Raw genomic sequence first — 15,902 nt, 5'->3', positions numbered from 1 at the left:
GTGCGGTACTTGTACTGTCAGGGGGTGGCCCAGCACTATTGAGTCACTTTGTCTTATGGCTAAGGCCGTTGCTGCAACAGATTTTAGGCACGCAGGCAAAGCCTGTGCTACTGGGTCCAATGTACTAGAAAAATAAGCACAGGGCTTGTGTTTTCCTGCATGATCTTGTGTTAGGACAGATAGTGCTGTTCCATCCCGCTCAGTCACAAAAAGCATAAAAGATTTGTTGTAATCAGGGATCGCTAAAACTGGTGCTTGACATAAAGCTCTTTTTAATTCTTCAAATGCCACAGTGTGTTCTTGTGTCCAAGGGAGGACATTAGTAGAAGCTGCCTCCTGTGTCGTCAACTGTATTAGGGGCTTGGCTATGTAAGCATACTGGGGGATCCACTGCCTGCAATATGAAGTGAGGCCAATGAATGCACGTACCACCTTTTGTGTCTTGGGCTGTGAAAGGCCAGAAATCAATTGAATACGTTCTGGTGCCCACAACTAATTCCCCTGAAAGGTCACAATAAAACATGAGAAAAGGGAAGAGCAACATACCTATTTCCTTCGCTTAATTTCTAAGGGGGCTAATTTCTAAGGGGCTAGCGGGAAGCGAACCTCCTCAGGGACCAGCAGGAAGCCAAAAAAAACTCCTCAGGAAGCCAATATTCTCCTCCTTCCCCCCTTTTTGACAGGAGGAAATCTGAAACAGATTTCACTGCTGTCAAACACTATTAAACCTTGTGTCTTGTCAACACTATTAATCCCTGTGTGTAGCAACTGGGCGTAAGCAAAATTATAGGAGATGCACAGCGCATTTGAAAATGGCGAGAAATCCTTCTAGCAAATGTACAAACCTCATTGTGTGAGCTCATAGGCTGGCCAAATGACATCTCATATGCAAATGTCCCTATTATGTGAACCTACACCAACCTGAAGTCAATATTAATGCTAGGAGGCCCTAATAGGAATGCTAAGCCTCCTAAATATTTGGAAAACCAAGTTTTAAGAACACTTATTAATGTTAATAATTTCATAATTAATAATTTATCTGCTAAGAAATCAGTCATTTTGCAATAATTTCCACCTATACAATAAGCTGCATCCCTCGCCTTTCATATTCAAACGTCTCCCTTCAGAAGCCCAAACCCAATAGCCTAATTTAAAAACATGTCAACTTTTGGCGCCACCATTTACAAGAATGAGCTTACTAAAGCAAACTTTAAAAAGGAAATCCTGTCAGATATTTTCTCATTACCCTAAATACCGAGCCTCATTTGTGGAAGCCCATTTACAACATTTCTAAAAAGCAGAGTTGTCACTCTGGGGTGGCAGTCCTTATTTAAAACAGGCATTTCAAGAGTTAAGATGCGAGTGTACAGATCATAATGGTTCCTTAATGTCCAATCTGGAAACATATGACCGAGGCTGCCTGTCTATAAGAGAAGGGCAGTCATGTGAAACATATTTTAGTCTTGCATAACCTTTTTTTTATTTTATTCATCCGCTTAATTTGTCAGGCTTATAATCAATAACTGATTTTCCTGCCCTATTCACCCCCATCTGACAGCAGGTCATCTTAATGATGACCAGCTGTCAGCTGAACTGACTGTGTCGTTTCTGACACACAGGACCAGCAAGAATAATCAAAAATGAAGAACACACGAACATTTCTTTTTGGAAAGGTGTTATGCATCTATTTCAACACAATGTACCCTGATTTCCTATTTGAAGGCGCATATCGCATGTGTCTTCTCATACTTGTAACCTTTGGATCATTTTGCCAATCCAACTGGTGGCAGCTTTGGGCCACAATTCAAAATTGTCTGAATTTGAAAATCGTTTTTATATAGGCATATAGCCCTTAAAATTTCAAGCAAGAGCATCATTTTACTTTTTGTCTAGAAGCAATGTAACATTTGCTAAGAAATAAAACAACAGTCTTCCATAGACATTTCCTCGGGGCACTGGTTTTGCACAGAATAGAACAAAGGAATGCTTCTCGAGTTTCATTTCTCAGCTGCCCTGTCTTATCAGAGAAGCTAAAAATAGCCCCTCAGCGCAGCTTGAGCCTAGGCTGCCAGCCATCTGTTTTCTATCTACTCCTGGCCCTCAAGGCTCTCCGGCTGCAGGCATTACACAGATGCTATGTCAGAGAAGCTTTCTAAGCAGTGCCTGTGTTCTGCTCTTTTTCCGGCCCCCACCTTACTGGCTTCAAGGTCAGAATCTGTCTCCGATTTCTGTATCACATTCTGCTCTATTCAGCCCCCACCTTCTCCTCACTCTGAAGCTGTCAAAGACAAAAAGTCTTCTCAATTCCATATAAACTGCAATAATTCGCCCTATTGAAAGATCGTTTTTATATACAATTTGTTCTCAGGGGATCGTAATCTTATTTTTTCTAATCTCAGTTTAGTAGAAACGCTCACTGTGAATAATGTACAGCACATAACTTACTAGTACAGAGCAGATATTGGGTAGTACTTCACACAATGGTACTTATTTTATCAACCTCTAATAGGTGGTAGTCTCTGCATGTTCAGCGTGAATCAGGACCCACAACCGTCTGGACCCAGCACATTGGCTCACTGAACCACCAAGAACACAAACCTGTATTCTTGAACAATTTGCAAATTCGAAATACCCACAATTTTTCTCAAGCTAAACTTTTAACCGATCACTAATTATTTTTTTCGTTAACACTTTGTACATTAGGGGTGTCATCAAATCACAGGGGTTGCTCTTGGTCAACATGCTGTCTGTCTGTCCTGATTTATCATGCTGACCGGCATCTATATGATCACTCCAACCTATATAACAAGGATGTACGTCCCCGTCACCTTCGTCTTTTTCCCTGATCAGACAGTTAATTAGGAAACGAAGGACATAGTTCTTAATAATTACTTTTATGTTTTGTGTGGCCTCTGCTATGCACTCAGGACCTTCCCCTGTTCTTATGAATTTGTACATTTTCTTTAGGTCTTTATCCATATCTGGTAATTTATCCAAATATGACACTGCTCGTCTAAGTCTTAGTGAAATCACGAGCATATTGCCCTTTCCTGGATCTGGATCGTATATACATTCGGAGATGTCAACTTTTATAGTTGGCCCCCCTCCTGATGCTGTCCCGGATCCCTCCCCGCCATCCTCGAGCTCCTGGAGCTGGGCCTGTGTTGGGGGTGCAGGGAAAGATCCGTCTAGGTATGCTGGTGGGGATTCCTCTAGGAAGGTGTTAATAAACGCTTCGGATGCTGTTGGTCTTATTTTTCGCGGTACTTGCGGTGGCACTCTAACGGGTCTTTCTACTGGGGCCACTCTTGCTAGTTCCTCTGAAAGGACGGGATAAATACCAGCAACGACAGTATTTCTTTCTCTTTCAGTCTGTTCTCTTTTTACCCGCTCCCCTTCCTCCTGTAACTTCTTTTCTTTGGCTTTTTCAGATTCCTGTCTACTTCTCTCTGCTTTGTGGAACTCTTTCTCTGTTCTTCTATGTCACTCCTCGCGCCAAAACTCAATGGCATCCTTCTGAGCAGGTCTACATTTTCTCTTCCATAACTCTTCCTCTACTTTCATAACGCATTCCGCATCCCACGTTCCCGTGATAGGCCATCTATATTTTGTCTCTAAATTCTTCGTGTAATCCACCCATAGCTCTAAAAACAACACGGCATCTAAACCATGTTTACAGTACATGAAATGTCCAGGCGTGTCTCTAGGCGGAATGTTAACTGGTTCCTCTAGTACACCTTTTCTGGTACATATCTTATGCAGTTTCGAAAACAACGGCATGTTGGAATGTAACCGAAAACAAAAATCACAATGACCCAAAAACAAAAATCACAATGAAACAAACTTACATAAAAACCTGACACATTCAAACCTAACTGAACCTGACTAAGACAATAACATTCATACAGTTAAATCGGTGCACCTGAATACTTGACTTGAATACTTGATGCATGTTCTTGAATACTTGAAAACATACCGGTCTCACAAGTGAGACACGTCTTTACCGTGTTCATTAAATGAACCCGTCTTTATGCAACCCCCATGAAAAACTCACCAGGAAGCAGAACTTGAAGGCCTCGGACACTTGACGCTGCGCGGGGATGGCGTATCTTTGGTGGATCTCTAGAAACCTCGGACACAGCTCTCTCGCAGGGTGGGCTCTGGGTCGGGACGATCCGCAATCCTCACCGCCTCGTATGGATGCCTGGTCGCAGTCCGTCTCCTTCGTTGGCCTGAGGGAGTTGGCGGGAAAACCCGCGACGTGCGCACTTGAAGTCCGTCACGGCTGTAGAAGGGGGCAAAACTGGACCTTCATCTCCGGCGCGTGGGGAAGGGGATTCGTCCCTGTTCGGGCGCCATTAAATGTCGTAAATAAAGTATTACGCACTCATAATTTCTATATGTATCAATATGATCATGCATAAAGCAAGAGGCTGAGTCTGTGGTATCAGGTTCAAAAGGGCTTTATTCCAATAACTCGAGTTATAGGGAGAATAGTTCCATCACCACAAGGGATCAGGAAGGGTCTTCTGAAACTTTATTCACAGAGTACAGTATATATACATTCAATATTATACGTAAGCAGGAGCGCTTCAGGCAGAGCAAGAGAAAATGAGATAAGAGCATGTGGGCGTGTAAGTAGGCGTGAAGGTGGGCGTCCATGTGGGCGTCCACGTGATGATCATTGGTGAATGTCATAGGTGGGTGGATACCTGGAGGGGGTTGCGTGATCAGCTGGAACTTTACTGGAACTTTGCCTTACTTGTGCTCAACTCGAGCATGACGTGTAACTGACGTGTAGCTGGGGGAAAGCTGCTTGTGCAGTCGGGGAGTCTGGAAGAGAGGCCTTCAGTGTCAGGACGACCAGTACATCTTGTATTATCTGATATCTAAAGTCCGGAGCAGGGACTGATCTGCGACATAGGTTGCCCACCACCAAGAGCCGATGTGGCATCTACTTCTTCATTCACTGCGTAGGCCTTACATGGGGGCTATGGGCTTTTCACTGACGTGAGCTTTGCAATCACACAAAAAGAGACAGAAATGCTAGGCTCTATCCTTTGCAGACGGGTTGTGTTTATTCCTCCTTTTCCAGGCAGGAATGTGTTTCAGTAGGAGTAAGCAGATAACCGTGCTCAATACTGTCTCGGCACCTCGGACAGGGCCCCTTTGGCTGAGGCCCAAGTGTGCAAGGCCAAAGATATGCAGCTGCAGCTCTCAGAGCGTCTGAGGCCTGAAACCTCTTTTCGGCTCTGGCTGAGCCACAAAAACAGGCTTTGATGAAAATGACACGAGTGCAGGAAAACATGATGCAAAACGTGTAGGCCTCAATGCAGATTTGTCGTTTCTCTCATGGGAGACTGGATGATGGCAGGCCACGTTATAGCATAAGCATCATGGTAGACAGGCCATGGAGGGAAAATGCATGGCATACATGCGTGTGCATAGAAATACATTGGGGGGCACATAGGGGACACATAAGCCTCATAATTTTTATTTCCTCAGAGTGATAGGCACCCACACCTCACATGTCTTTGTCCACTGCTGGGAATCCTAGGCAGCCACCCACCCAGCCACCCGCACCCTTGGTGCAGTACACTGCTGTCCTGGGCATACACACACCCCAATATACTGGTTATATGCTGCACCAGGCCCTAAGCCAACATTTGTGGCGTGTGTACACCTTGTATCACAAATGTACTGGTGCCCTAGGGGTATGGGTGATGCGGACCGTACCCCCGCATTCATAGGGTGGGTACGGTCCGTACCATGCGTACCCCTACGTCACCACTATAATGGTGGTACGGACCGTACCCACGCTCTGAGGGCGTGGGTACGGTCCGTACCACCATTGTTGTGGTGATGTAGGGGTACGCGTGGTACGGACCGTACCCACGCTCTGAGGGCGTGGGTACGATCCGTACCACCATTGTATTGGTGCCGTAGGGGTACGCGTGGTACAGACCGTACCCACGCCCTCAGAGCGTCACCACGCTATGGATGAGTGGGTACGGTGCGTATCAATAATCTAGTAGTGACGTAGGGTTACGCGTCCACGTCCACTTCCGTTGTTGCGGGACGCAGGGATTGTTGGACACGCCCCCCCGAAGTGACCAGACCCTGGAGGTAATGTATGTACAGAATATAGTAGTTTTTAAATTGGGTAGGGGTTATGTTTCCTGCCCCTCGCCCCCCCTTTTCCCCTGGATGTTGTCTGACCTTCTGCGGCGTGCGCGGCGGTTTCGGTGCACCAGGTCGTAGGCTAGGAAGGCCGGGATGACACGTAGGATGGGGTCCATGGCTGTCCGTCGCGTACCTGGGCTCCTTATTCGTGTCGTACTCAATTTCCCGGGAGTTTTTGGCTGCCGTAAAATATAAGCCGTGCGGAGTGACGTAGGCACGAATCGTACTTGCTGGTCCGTAAAACGCTGCCTGACACCGTGCGGACGTCGCGTACGCGCTGTCCAGGATCAGAATAGTAGGTATTTTTTAGCCGTACGGTGTTTTTTACGATTCGTACAGAAATGGTATTTCGGTACGAATCGTACTTGCTGGTTTGTAAGGTGGATTTCCCGGGTACGAGTCGTACGGAGAATACGCTCCGTACGACCATTCGTACCCGGGTTTTACAGGATCAGAATGGGCACCTACATGTTCGTAATATTTTTTTAAAAAATTGTCTAGTGTTTTTACCAGAAGAAAGTCTTTTTGTAGTACTCTCATTTACTTGTAATCCGCATTTTTGACTTTTCTTTAAGTAGATGGCCTTTTTGTCTTTCCTTTTTTTTCCGTTCTTCTAGGCATTTTTAATTTTTAATCCCCAAAAAATAATTTTCTGAGAAAGAAATAAAGTATCAATAGTTTGTTATATCTGTTCAATATGTTAAAATAATCACATACAATTAGATAAGTTCCACTGGCGGCTTGCAGAGGGAATGCTGTATGGCAGTGGAGCAGAATAAGGGAACAGTAGGGTGGCAGGTAGTGTCACCGGACATACAGCACTTATTTATTTAATTATTTAGATTCACCTTCCCATTTCATATGTGAATCTGCTACCTCCAACTTTTGCCCTCCCCCACCCCACCTCACCGTCCCACGCACCCCACCATCCAAGAGCACTTCCTCTGCAATCCACTACAGATAACTTTGTAGACACTATTTAGAAAAATTATTATCTGTATAATTAGACTGATATTCTCAACTAAATGGCACATGTAAACTTTACCATTATTACCTTAACACTTCTATCGGCAACTTAGCAAGCATAACACTGCACCATATTAACAAAGATATATGTTGTATTGTAACATGTTTAATCTGTTAATACTGCAGCCTAGCTGCACTCTGATGTATTAGTATTCTAGAATGTTTACATGGTTACCAAGGAATGAGTGATTACATTCAGGCTGGAGCTGTTGGCAGAGTGGGTCCTGTCTCTCTGCTCTGTATGTAGCTAATAAACTACCAACTCAACACTACTTGGATTGGCTTCATTACTACAAAATATTGGTGACGAGGATGGCCACTTGCCACTATAGTCCGGCCTATAAGCAATCTCTTAAAAAAAGGGGTCAAGTTTGATTGGTGTCATGATTGTTCTGTGGCTATTAAGTTTGTGAAAACTACTTTGAGTGAGGGTCCTGTACTCAAACCGTTTGACCCGAGTTTGCCATGCTGCGTCACTGTTGATGCAAGTCAGGTGGGTTTGGGTGCGACATTGACTCAAATGGGAAATAATGTTGAACACACTATTTGTTTTGCGTCAAGGGTCCTGAGGACTCCTGAACTTCAGTATTCGGTTATTGAAAAGGAGTTACTTGCCTGCACATGGGCCATTGAAAAGTTTAGACCGTATATTTGGGGAAAAAGGTTTATGCTTTTGACAGATCACAAGCCATTGGTAAATATCTTGGGTGGAAGTATGAGCAAGTGCTGTTCTCCCAGAATTATGCGCATGGTCACTAAACTTCTTCAGTATCAGTTTTCAGTACAGCATCTTCCTGGTGGGAAGAATGGGAGGGCGGATTTCCTATCCCGTTTTCCCATCAAGCACAGTGAGAGCTCCTCCTCAATTGAATTTGATCACACACAGGAACAGAGCTACTTGACGGACCAGGAACCACAGCAGAATCCCGAACCTTAACCACTCTATTGAGGTTCCACCAATGTCCCCCGTCAACCATAACGGCATTACCAAGAATTTTGATGACTTTAACAGGACAACTAAATTTGCTGTCACCTTTCTTAGCATGAATACCGCTTTTGATTTTAACAATATCTCCTTTCTCCTGCCCTGCAACCCCAATATTTTGTAGTAATGAAGCCAATCCAAGTAGTGTTGAGTTGGTAGTTTATTAGCTACATACAGAGCAGAGAGACAGGACCCACTCTGCCAACAGCTCCAGCCTGAATGTAATCACTCATTCCTTGGTAACCATGTAAACATTCTAGAATACTAATACATCAGAGTGCAGCTAGGCTGCAGTATTAACAGATTAAACATGTTACAATACAACATAATGTTACAGGCTTACATTTCTTTCTGGATGTACATAACCAAAAACAAATCAACTGTTAGAGAGCAACAAAAACGACCGACATGGGGATGGAGAGGGGTGAGAGATTAAGTAACGTGTCATTCCCATTTTGGTAATTTGGCATCCCAGTCATGTACCGAGCTTTAACACCAGCAGAAAACCTTGTAATTACGTTCATTTGCATATACGTGTCCTTTAGTACTGCAACCAACACTTTCTGCCCCTGAGAGTACTGCTTAAAAAAATAAACAAACAGAGCTTTATTTAGCAAAAAATAGCATACAGTGGCAGTCAATCGTCACCCCCCTATGAAGTGGCTCGTACAGGGAGAGCTACGGGCTGTTGGCTCCTAGAGGGACATCTGTGTGCCGGTTTGCAGAGGGAGAGCTGAGGGCCAGCTTGTAGAGGGACAGCTACGGGCCAACTCGCATTGTGAGAGCTGCAGGCCGTCGGCTTGCAAAAGGATTCGTACGACCGGTGATGTGCAGTGAGGAAGGGTGAAGGGAGTATCGGCAGAGGGAAAGCTACGGTTTATTTCCAGTATTGGTTTGCAGAGGTACATCTGCGGGCCCGACGGCTTGCAGATGAAGAGCTGCGAGCCGACCGGTGCTTCGCAGAGAGAGACTTGCGAGTCGGCGGGCTGGCTCGTAGAGGAAGAGCTGCGAGCCGACTGGCTGGCTCGTAGAGAGAGAGCTGCGGCCCGCCGGTCCCCAGAGGGAGAGCTGCGGGCCGGCTCGCAAAGGAATAGCTGCGTGCTGACTGGTATAGAGAAAGGTGCGAGCCGTACGCTTGCAAAGGGATAGCTGCGGGACGGTGAAGTGGGGAGAGGGAGCGTGAAGGGGGTATCTCACAGAGAGAAAGCTGAGATATATTTCCAGTTTTGGCTTGCAGAGGTACAACTGTGGGCCCGAGGACTCGCAGACAAAGAGCTGTGAGCCAACCGGTGGCTCGCAGATGGAGAGTTGCGAGCCGGCGGGCTGGCTCGTGGAGGCTGAGGGCCAGCTTGTAGAGGGACAGCTACGGGCCAACTCGCAGTGGGAGAGCTGCAGGCCGTCGGCTTGCAAAAGGATTCGTACGACCGGTGATGTGCAGTATGGAAGGGTGAAGGGAGTATCGGCAGAGGGAAAGCTACGGTTTATTTCCAGTATTGGTTTGCAGAGGTACATCTGTGGGCCCGACGGCTTGCAGATGAAGAGCTGCGAGCCGACCGGTGCTTCGCAGAAAGAGACTTGCGAGTCGACGGGCTGGCTCATAGAGGAAGAGCTGCGAGCCGACTGGCTGGCTCGTAGAGAGAGAGCTGCGGCCCATGGGCTCGCAGAGGGAGAGCTGCAGGCCGGCTCGCAGAGGAACAGCTGAGCTGCGGACCAACAGGTAAAGGGAAAGGTGCGGGCCGTCTGCTTGCAAAGGGATAGCTGTGGGAAGATGAAGTGGGGAGAGGGAGTGTGAAAGGGGTATCTCGCAGAGAGAGAGCTGCAATATATTTCCAGTCTTGGCTTGCAGAGGTACAACTGCGGGCCCGAAGATTCGCAGACCAAGAGCTGCGAGTTGACTGGCTGGCTCGTAGAGAGAGACCTGCGGCCCGTCGGCTCGCAGAGGGAGAGCTGCGGGCCGGCTCGCAGAGGGAGAGTTGAGGGCCGGCTCGTAGAGGGACAGCAACAGGCCGACTCGCATAGGGAGAGCTGCAGGCTGTCCACTTACAAAAGGATACGGAAGACTGGTGATATGCAGTGAGAGAGGGTGAAGGGAGTATCTGGCAGAGGGAAAGCTGCGGTATATTTCCAGTATTGGTTTGCAGAGGTACAACTGCGGGCCCCACAGCTCGCAGACGAAGAGCTGAGAGCCGACCAGTGATTCGCAGACAGAGACTTGCGAGCCGGCGGGCTGGCTCCTAGAGGAAGAGCTGCGAGCTGACTGGCTGGCTCATAGAGGGAGAGCTGCGGCATGTCAGCTCGCAGAGGGAGAGCTACGGGCCGGCTCGCGGAGGAACAGCTGCGGGCCGACTGGTATAGGGAGAGGTGTGTGCCGTCCGCTTGCAAAGGGATAGCTGTGGAACGGTGAAGTGGGGAGAGGGAGCGTGAAGGGGGTATCTCTCGCAGAGAGGGAGCTGAGGTATATTTCCAGTCTTGGCTTCAGAGATACAACTGCTGGCCCGAGAACTCACAAACGAAGAGCTGCGAGCCAACCGGTGGTTCGCAGAGGGAGAGTTGCGGGCCCAAGCTACGAGCTATACCACAGCTGTCTCTCTCCGAAATTCCTCCTTCACGCTCTCTTGCCCCACATCACCGGGCATTGTACATTATATCTAAACGTATCATCAAATTATAAAAGCCATGCGAACATATCCAAAGGGAGGTACATATTTACTTTGTGTATTTGCTCTCCATGTAATATCTGCACATTGTAAACGTGCTTGCAGTACAACACCTCCCTTGGCTTATATTCAAATATACCTCTCTGTGTGAAAAATTAGCCCACAAGCTGTACACATGATATATCTGTTTTTTGTATTATCTGCCTTAAATTAATAACAGATAAATATCCCACCCACTCCATCCCTTCACCACTATTTCCAGACCAAGCATAATTTCCAAACATGCAACATTTTCTTAATCTCGGCCAAATTTATTTTTCAACACAATCAACGCTGTACCTGATTTACTAAACTACATACTTGTTTAAACAAAACAAACTATACTTCTTATTTGTTACCTCTATACCTTATTCCTAAAACCATGTAATCTTTCAAACATGTCACGTCACTTTTGTATCATTGAAACTGATTACGACCTTCTCTTTACACTACAGATCCCACGTACATGTTAATAAAGGTATAAGTGCTATTGTCATACTAGATAAAGCTCTATCACTTAATTTTTATAAACACTACTGTTGGCTGCACAAAATGGGGGTGGGATATGAGGAGAGTAAACAGAGTTGTAATTCCTAAACTTTTGTTGTACCATTTCTTATACGTATATTGAGGGCTTTCAGTGGGATGAAACAAATGGCGGGTGTCTGAAAGGGGTAGCAGTGTTCAGCACCGGTAAGACCCAGCCCACTTAAAAACCTGCGTGTATTCAGCACAGAGACACACTCTTACAATTTTCATCACTTATAATCACAGTTAGTTTAGTAGTGTGAAAAAACGTACCGAAAATTTACTAAGAATTTTTTTATATCTCTCACACAAAGAAGTGACGGAGCTCAGTACCGATAAGACCCGGACCACTTAAAGGCCTGCGTATTTTCAGCCGAGGAACATACCCAGACAATTACTATCACTAATAAACACATTTACTTTAGCACTGTAAACAAAATCGTACAGAAAATATACAGAGAACATTTTCATGTATTTTTTGTCTCCCACATATTTATAAAAAATGTCTTCTAAAGAAACGCTCCCCAACAACTTAGATTTCCTAAGAACACCCAAATCCAAAGCCTCGCAGTACCACACCAGCCTTCACTGATATTTAAATCTACCTCTCAGTGTAAAAAATGAGACCAAAAACTGTGCATATAACATTTTTGTTTTTTGTTCCATCTCTGTTAAGTTAATTACACATGAATATTCTACTCTCACCCCTTCCCCACTGTTTCCAGACTAAGCATTAGGGGTGGGCGGAATTTGCGAAATTCACTTTCGCATACTATCGCGAAAATTTTAAAAATCTCCGCAAACACGCGGAAATATCGTGAAGATGCAGAAGTTTTTTTCCCGCCTGTTTGCGGTATTTTATGCGTGGTCGCGGCTCGCCAACTTACCCATGCAGTTGCTCGCGGGTGCGGCCATCTTGTTTTCACTTGTCTCGCGGTGCATGATCGCGAGAAGAAAGACGTGATCACGCGACGAATGACGTTACTGCGGGTGCGAACTGTCGCGAGACAGCACAAATGGCTACCAACAACCCAACACCTCGTGGAGAACGCGACCGGATCGGGAAAACTTGTTGGCGAAAGCAGGGATTCAGGTAAGGCGATCGCGCGCACGCGAGAATGTATTATTTTACAGCGCGAGCAAGCAAAACATTTCCAGTAAAATGCGGATTGCGGAAATTTTGACATTTTCGCGCTCTCCGAGTAACGCGAAAATGTCAAATTATCGCAATTTCCGTGAGCTGAACGGAATTTTAGCCCAGGCCTACGAAGCATAATTTGCAAACGTGCGACATTCTGTTTATCTCGGCGGAATAGATATACAAATCCAAATTAATGGTACATCTAATTTTCAAAACTATACACTTCTTTTACAGATGACAACTTACACCTTTTCTTTGTGAAAAACTCCTAAACATATATAAAGTACTTGTTTAACAACTAGTCACACTTTATACATATTTTAGAACGAATGTGAAACACCAGACTTTACTAACACTATATTATTTAAAAAATAAAAATTCCTTCAAAGTTAAAAATATCACCTCAAATACTTAACCACTACTACAAAACACATGATACACCTTCTTAATTTCTAACTTACCTTCGTAGTTGGTCTGCAGATTTCAAATGTCAGAAATGCATGCAATTCTTTCTGTGTCACACAGTACATGCAATCCACTGCTTTCATCAAGAATGGAACCAGTAATGGCACAATTTCCCTGTTGCTCCACACATAACTACTTGTAAAGAACAAATCAGAATAGTTCCTTGATTCTTTTGATTGCAAAACTTCTCTCTATTGTTTTTTTTTAACTTTCCATATAAACAGTTTTTTTAACATTGAAGGACACATACAGATGAAAAGTTCAGCGCATTCTATCAACACACTTTCTAGAACATTCTACCACACGTGCAGGTTAAAAGTTCACCATTCTTTTAAGTTAAAACTGTATCTTCCAAATGCAATTAGCAGGTGTGGTTGAGCTGAGCACATTTTAGCCTATAATATGTACTCCACATTTAAACTGCTTTTTTATTAACCAATGACACACATACTTTTCCTGAAAAATAATATGCACCCTACTTTTTAGGAAACAATGCTTTTCATCTCCCAATCTGTTAACGTTTTCAATGGAAAACAAAAAGTAGTTTCCCATCTTTAAACATATCTCTTATTCTACGAACGGACTGCATGAGCTACAGACATCTACCCATATCTGCCAGCCATACCTTCAAAATGCTAGTGTGGATCATAGGACATAGCTATGTTTTCTGGTGCAAGAGGTATGCAGAACAGAGACGTATTGACTTAGGCCTAGGTTTACAAATTGTGAAGATTAAATGATTTGCAGAGAGAGGATTGAAGTGGCACCAATTGCTGCCTTTGGTTAAAACCTGTTTGCATTTCCAACACCCTGACCTCATGATTGTGCACTGTGGTGGTAACGACCTAGGCACTTTGACTGGGGTAGGTTTGGAAATGCTTAAGAAGGACACCTTTGGAGAATTGATGTTGCTTTTACCTCAAACTGTCTTTGTATATTCCAATATATGCCAAAGACAGAAGTGGAAATGGTCAAACCAATTTTGTCATAAGATAGAAAAATCTAGGAAGAATGTCAACAAAGCTGTGTCTGCATACTTCAGAGTTCATAGAATGGGGTCAATCTACAACAACAACATATGTTTTGATACGGCTCATATCTACAGAAGTGATGGAGTACACTTCACAGGTGAGGGAAACAGAGTTTTTCTAAATAACCTGAAGCTGTGCATGCGCACTTACATGTAGCTCCAACTAATAAACACAAGGGCTCTTTTTAGAGCCATCTTATATTCCCAATATCGCCTCGCAGAGTAACAGCTGCGGTCTGGCTAACAGAGAAAGAACTGCGTGCCATCAGGCAGGTTCGCAGATGGAGAGCTGCGGCCTGTCAGCTTGCAAAGGCACAGCAGCGTACTAGCTCGCAGAGGGAGAGTGTTGTGATCAAAAGTAGGTCCACTCCAAGTAGTATCTTTAGATAACTTTATTTCAGGTTAAGATGTGTGTGGGTGTCGTGGGTATGTCACCCTGTGGGTGGTGTGTTTGAGTCGATCCTTGGTGTTAGGTCACTCTTTGTTACCACATGAGTATGTGTTGTCCAGTTCACTTTTACACGTCAAGTCCATCGTGGTCATCCCCTGTTGTTGTTCTTAGAGTGTGTGTATCTCTCTGTTGGGGATGTGTGTATGAGTTGGCTCTTAGGTTCAGAGCCTCTCTAGCCTACCACTATCTTCGTGGTTGTGAGTGACATTGGTGTGTTACCTTTGTGTGCAATGTTTCATAATTGACCCCTTGTGGTTGTTGTAGGAGTGTGTTTACCTCTCACTGTTGGGGGGGGTGTATATGAGAGTACTCTATGTTTTGGAGCCTCTCTGGCCTACCACTATTTTTTCTGGTTGTGGATGGACTTACGTTTGTCTCCCTTGTGGGAGTTGGTTAGAGTTGACTATGTTTTTGAGTCACTCGTATCTACCACTTTTCTGTGGTTGGTAGGTGAATGTCGCTTCACCTTCAGCTTTTCCTTTTCTGCTGAGCATTTTATTGTATGTTTCTCCTACCTTTCCTGCTTCTCTTACGGCATGGGTCATTGTCCCACGTTGATTATAGGTTTTGTTGTGGTGTGTTCTCTTTTGCACCTCTTTTTGTGTATGGAAAGGGAGTGGATGTGTATAGGTGTTGTCTATTCCCTTTCTTTTGGGGGCTTTTGTGTGAGAAGGTTGTTGGGGGCAATGCTTCAGAGAGCTGTGGTCTGACTCGCACAGGGAGTGCAACCGGCTGACGGGCCTGCTAGCAAACACACAGCTATGAGCTAATGGGCTGGCTCGCAGAGATAGAGCTGTGGGCCCGAGAAGGTTGTTGGGGGCTATGCTTCAGAGACCTGTGGTCTGACTGACAGAGGGAGAGCAACGGGCCGACGGGCCTGCTAGCAGACACATAGCTACGAGCTAATGGGCTGGCTCGTAGACGAAGAGCTGCGAGCCGACCGGTGGTTCGCAGACAGAGACTTGCAAGCCGGTGGGCTGGCTCATAGAGGAAGAGCTGTGAGCCGACTGACTGGCTCGTAGAGGGAGAGCTGTGGCCCGTCGGCTCTCAGAGGGAGAGATGCGGGCTGGCTCCCAGAGGAACAGCTGCTGGCCGACTGGTATTGGGAAAGGTGCGAGCCGTCGGCTTGCAAAGGGATAGCTGCGGGACGGTGAAGTGGAGAGAGGGAGCGTGAAGGGGGTATCTCGCAGAGAGAGAGCTGCATTATATTTCCAGTCTTGGCTTCAGTGATACAACTGTGGGCCCAAGCTACGAGCTAATGGGCTGGCTCACAGAGGTAGAGCTGCGGGCCCAAGAAGGTTGTTGGGGGCTATGCTTCAGAAAGCGGTGGTCTGACTCGCAGAGGGAGAGCAATGGGTTAACGGGCCTACTAGCAATCACACAGCTATGAGCTAATG

Source organism: Triturus cristatus, chromosome 2_2 (assembly GCF_964204655.1).
Source record: "Triturus cristatus chromosome 2_2, aTriCri1.1, whole genome shotgun sequence".
Lineage (NCBI taxonomy): Eukaryota > Metazoa > Chordata > Amphibia > Caudata > Salamandridae > Triturus > Triturus cristatus.
The sequence above is the reverse complement of the archived record's forward strand: the minus strand, read 5'-3'. Positions refer to the sequence as shown.